This window comes from Amborella trichopoda, chromosome 10, assembly GCF_054954075.1.
Source record: "Amborella trichopoda isolate Santa Cruz 75 chromosome 10, AtrichopodaSantaCruz75HAP2 v2.0, whole genome shotgun sequence".
NCBI classification, from domain to species: Eukaryota; Viridiplantae; Streptophyta; class Magnoliopsida; order Amborellales; family Amborellaceae; genus Amborella; species Amborella trichopoda.
The window spans coordinates 39,149,957-39,155,283 of NC_142345.1; the positions used below are offsets into that span (position 1 = coordinate 39,149,957).

General features: G+C 33.9%; 1 long non-coding RNA gene across 1 annotated transcript; it reads right to left on the minus strand.

The window, feature by feature from the left end:
- Positions 1-966: 966 nt before the first annotated feature.
- On the minus strand, positions 967-3,746 carry LOC105420641 (uncharacterized). The gene is made up of 2 exons (XR_016041999.1): positions 2,790-3,746; positions 967-1,368 (listed from the first exon to the last, which is right to left on the minus strand). It is a non-coding gene; the product is annotated as an uncharacterized LOC105420641 (long non-coding RNA).
- Positions 3,747-5,327: the final 1,581 nt, after the last annotated feature.

A 5,327-nucleotide genomic window follows, 5' to 3' on the forward strand; every position in this document is an offset into this window, starting at 1 on the left:
TTAAGGATATGTAATCCCTAACATGAAGATCATGAATATGAAAAAATAAGTAAATTTAAAAAATTAGAAACAATAATTCTAGTAAAAAACATTTAGGTCGTTAGTTTCCATTATTTTTAAATGGAACACATCCATCTTTTAGATGAGATGCTTTATACTTTTTGGACTGCATATGTAGTCCTGCAGTCCAGCCGACATTGAAACAATTTTCCAAAACTTAATCTTATAAAAATAGATAAAATTGTGACTATTGCGAGGTCCTCTTTTTACACAAAGAAATTGTCAAAATGTTTCAGCACTAATTTGCGACACCCAAATATAAAGCTCGAAATTTGGATTCGACCTAATGAATCCGTGAAGAATTGAAAATAGATGGAGTAGATAATATATTACAAGATACATTATTTTATAAGATACATCGATCTTAGGTCATGAAATTAAATTATTCTTTTTTAGTCTAATATTGTTAGCGGAGATGATTAATTTGAGGATGCAGTTGGCACACAGATGCATCTGTAGGTAAGGTGCACCTTCTTAATTTTATCATGGTATATAATTTTGATGTAAAATGTTCTTAGGATTATCTCAAAATCTATTTTTATATCTAATTATAAAATTTTAAATTTCAAAAATGGTTAAAATCAAGTAAATCTATAAACATATGAAAATCTTGAAAATGGACGTGTAGATAATATGCTGTAAAATGCATTAATTTTTAAACTTAAAATCTTTTTATTTTTCATAGTCATACATCTCGATGTTGAGATGATCAATCAAAAGGTTTTTCAACATTAAAATTATCTTTTCCAATGGATTTTTGAGGGGCATCCGTAGTTCTACATTATAAGGTTGCATCCTTACATAAACTTTTCCCATAATTTTGAGGGTTTTCCAATTAAAAAAAACTAATATATGCTAACAACAAATCGGGGCACACATGCATGAGATAAATCAGAATCCGAGTAATTCACCAATAAAACTGCATAAAAAATTAAATAAATTGTTGCATGCCTTTTCTTTTTACTACAAATTATAGAGAAAGAGAGCTTAGTGCTAGGCAATAATTTGTCCCCTGTAATAGTTGCCAGCCCGGTTGTTCTTAAGAGCACAACAGCTAAGGGAGTAGACGATTATGAGGAAGAGGAGGAGGGCAACGTTGACAGCTGTGATCATCCGCCAGTCATGCTTGACGGTGGCGATCAAGCCGGCTTGACATGAGCCACAGTTGTAGCAGAGCGTAGTCTGGTTGTTGCTCCAAAGCAGACAGTCGTGGTCAGTAGAGTTGAGGGTGCCGGATTTCGGTAAGTCCCAGAAGGTTGCATTGCGGTAGACATAGCCGCATGCCGTCGGTGGTTTGCAACAACCCGACTGTACCGAGAAAGAGAGAGAGAGAGAGAGAGAGAGATCAGTTTTCATAACACACTTGCATGTGTATCTATAGAGATTGTGTTACAGTGAGATATCTATGTTTGTTTTGATATTAAAAAAAAAAAACGAAAAAAGTGATTTATGTAGGACCTTAAAATTTTGAGTAAACTACAAAATGTTTGATTTATATGCAAAAACTAAAAAGAAGGTCGGTACACTGGCCTTTTTTTTTTTTTTTTTTTTTTTAGAAAAAACAGAATTTGAATATTCAAATTTTTAAAATTTTGAATAAAGCCATTTGCCTATTTTTCATATATATGAATTATATATTTTCATGATATGAAAAGAGATTGGGTAAGGGAGGTTTCAAGGAAGGATAACAATGGTGGCCGTTAAAGAAACTCCCTTCACCCCATTTGGAATTGGGGAAGTTCATCGGCACTGCTCTCTCTAAAAACTAGGCTTTTCTCTCTCTAAACATTGGGATTTTTTAGGAACTGCTAGCGATGAGCCTCTCTCTAGAAACTGGACTTTTCTCTCTCTAAAAACTAGGGCTTTTTAGGGCACCATTTTTGTCCTCGGAACCTGGGCTTTCCTGTGTTCCCACTATTTGTGCTATAAGAGAAATATTCATGTGTTCCCATTGATTATAGAACACCTGCAACTAAATACTACTGATTACAGTGAATTTCTACGATTTTTCGGGTAAACTTATTAAGATCAAATTCCAGAACTTTTTGGTCACAGACATCCAGTTTGCAAGGCATTTTACCTTGTTAAATTACTGACGCAAAGTGATGCTATCAAAGTGACCCTCAGTTGTTTTGTTGTTTTTTGTTCGTAGGGCACTACCCCAAGTTTGTGTACCCTAATGTAATGTGGAATATTATTCCCCAAGTTTGTGTCTCCTTCCATATTCTAATGGAAAACACCACTCTGCACTCAGATCTCCTAACTGTAGGAAGTTTGGGGACTGAATAAGTTTAGTCTTGTTTAAATATAGTAAAAAAAAAACATGCACAACAGGTGTTTTTCATAATCAAAATATGTATAAAAATGAATACCTTGCCCATTTAATACATATGATGCAATTTTTTACTGATAATCCATGGAAGAAAGTGAACGAATTTTAATTCCAAAGTCAGTAGATCATATTATATTTTCACTTTATCGTATTACATTTCAATAATAGGGCCCCATCTAAACCTATAGTACAAATGAGTTCAATACAAAATTTAAAGTAAAATGACCATGTCACATCATGCATGCCTCACCTCTAACACATGCATAATCACAACTCTAAATCCATGATAAAAATCTTTATCAGTAATTTTACTCAGAAATTTACTAAAAATCTAAATCTCACAAAACCCAAGTAATATTTTTTGTCATAAAATTTAAAAAAGAAAAAAAATACATACCTGAATAGGGGATAAATTCTTCCTATAAAACTCATCAGCCTTTTGTTGGACAAAATCACCATGCCCTAACGCACCACACACATGAGCCTCAACCAAACAGCCATTAATCTTAGTCCATATTTTAGGTGCACTAATCCTCTTTTGCAACCAATGTGAATAATCACCAAGCCTGTATTCTTTGTAACCGCGCCCTGACACAAGCCGGCCTGCACCCTTATTCGTGATCACAAATACAAAGACTGTGAAAATGACTACGGCCAAAATTAGGGCAAACATTAGGAAGGCATAAACATAGAGAAGGAAGCGCATTTTACATAGAGAGCCAAAGAGGCCGGCTAGAGAGAGAAAGAAGAGGAAGAGGGCTAGGGTTAGGACTGGGATTTGGAGGAGGTGGAGACATGGGATAGAGAATGTAGAGTGGTGTTTAGAGAAGTGGTCGAAGAGGGTATAACCTAAAAGGAATAGAGAGATGAGGAGGGTAACAATGTTGAGGAGACCGATCACCTTGTTGCTTAGGCGCCACATTTTGTTTCTCTCTTCTTCCTTTTTTTTCTCTCTCTGAAGATCTCTTTTCAAAGAGAGATCACTCACTTTCTTTCTCTACAAAAAAGATGAATATACATCTCTCAAGGCAAACAGCAAAAGGAATTGGGGTAGAAACATGAAGCTTTAAAGAGAGACAATAGTTATTTTTAGAGAGAGAAACAATGGAAGGATTTGGTGGTTTAGGTTTCTAATAAGATTGACTATCAGATAAATTTTTTCTCAGAGGGAGACAATGCAGGAGAACGAATAGCGGTTTGGATTTCGTGAGTCAGTGCCATCTGTTCCTAGCCGTCAAAAAACAAATCGGACGTACTTGAGATAGGGAACGTAGATATCGTGCCCTTTGGAATTTGTAATGATAAATCATAACCGCAAGTAGATTAACACGTATCTTTCTCTTTTGATATGGGTGAATGTGATCCTTAAATCTTTCGACTTTTGGAGATAAATTTCATGTACCCTATCTCCACATATCTTAAAAACGTTAGACCATAAATACAATATGAGGTCGTCCACATCTCTTCCTTAATCCACGGTCTCGTGACCTATCCTTTCTCCCATTTGTTTTTGTAAAAAAATTAACGGCCAAAAGATGTTTTGCTCCTGTGGGAGTATTATGTTGATCTATCCCTCGAATAAATCTCCCCAAATTTTGGGGATGTAACTTTTTCAAAAGCAATTTCCTAATGGCACCCTCTATGCGCTTAAAATTGAATGTCGCATGATGAATAGAGATTGTCAAATTTTTAGAGGGTGAGATCCTAGTACCCATAACCTCATAAGCTCAAATGTTTTGTTAAGAAAATAATCATTTTGTGATTATCAAGTGGTTACTAAAATAATGAAGAATTCTCTCAAAGAGGTCTTCTGACTGAGGGAGTAGATGTACACTATGCTCCCGTGGAAGCATAGTATATGGTCTCTTTTTTATCCATACTATATTAAGGGGAGACTCCATACTAATCCCGGAGAGTATTGTGTAAGTCACAATCCGAGGAGAGGGAAAGAGAGAAATTTTGTACTCATCTTTAGGAAGTGTAAGTACGTGAGAGAGATTGGTGTAAATACTAAATTCTAGAGGATGTGGATTATCTTGTCATTTTTTAAGCAAAGCAAATTACACAATAGGTAGAAAATTGAGATATTTTAAGAGAAAGATGAGAGGGAAACTCACGTATGAAATACTATAAAAGACCCACAAAAATATCTAACATTATGCTAGAGAAAATCAAGAGGATTTTCATTCAAAAAAAATCAAGGGGATTTGACCGTTGGTAGAGATTGAGAAATTTTAGAAATAAATCTGATTTCTCTCTCCACAAATTCCTCTCTCTCCACAAATTCCTCTCTCTCTTTCTCTCTCTATCTCTTCCCCACTACCTCTCTCACATCATCTCTCTCTTTCATCCCTCTTTCTTTTTAATTATTTTTATTTGTGTATTGCTATAGGATATTTTATCTTTTATTTATGATTTTTTTGGTTGATGAGTGGTGTTCAACTATTTTAATTTTTTTATTTGTGTATTGCTATAGGATTTTATATTTTTTATTTATGATTTTTTTGGTTGATGTGTAGTGTTCAACTTATTGTAGATATTTAAGCATATGAGGTAAATTGAGCAAGAAGCCAACAACAAGTTATACTCATAACTACCCACAAAAAAAAAAAAAAAAAAACAAGGTATATTCCAACCCGATATGCATGATTTATGTTATTGTTCGTTAACTTTTTCTTTTTCTTTTTTTTCTATTTTGAGCTTCTCGCTATATTAATAATAATTAGTAATTATACCTATGATTATAGAATTATTATCATTATATTTCCTTCTTTGAAAGGATATCATGGATTCTTTAGAGATGTTGGGGTAGAATTAAAAGACAATGGTGCTTAATGCACAATTAAAAAAAAAAAATCCGTTAAAAGGATATCAATGGTAGTTATTAAGTTATGTTTTCATACGGTCTTGAAGATTTTCATAATTATGTGATTCA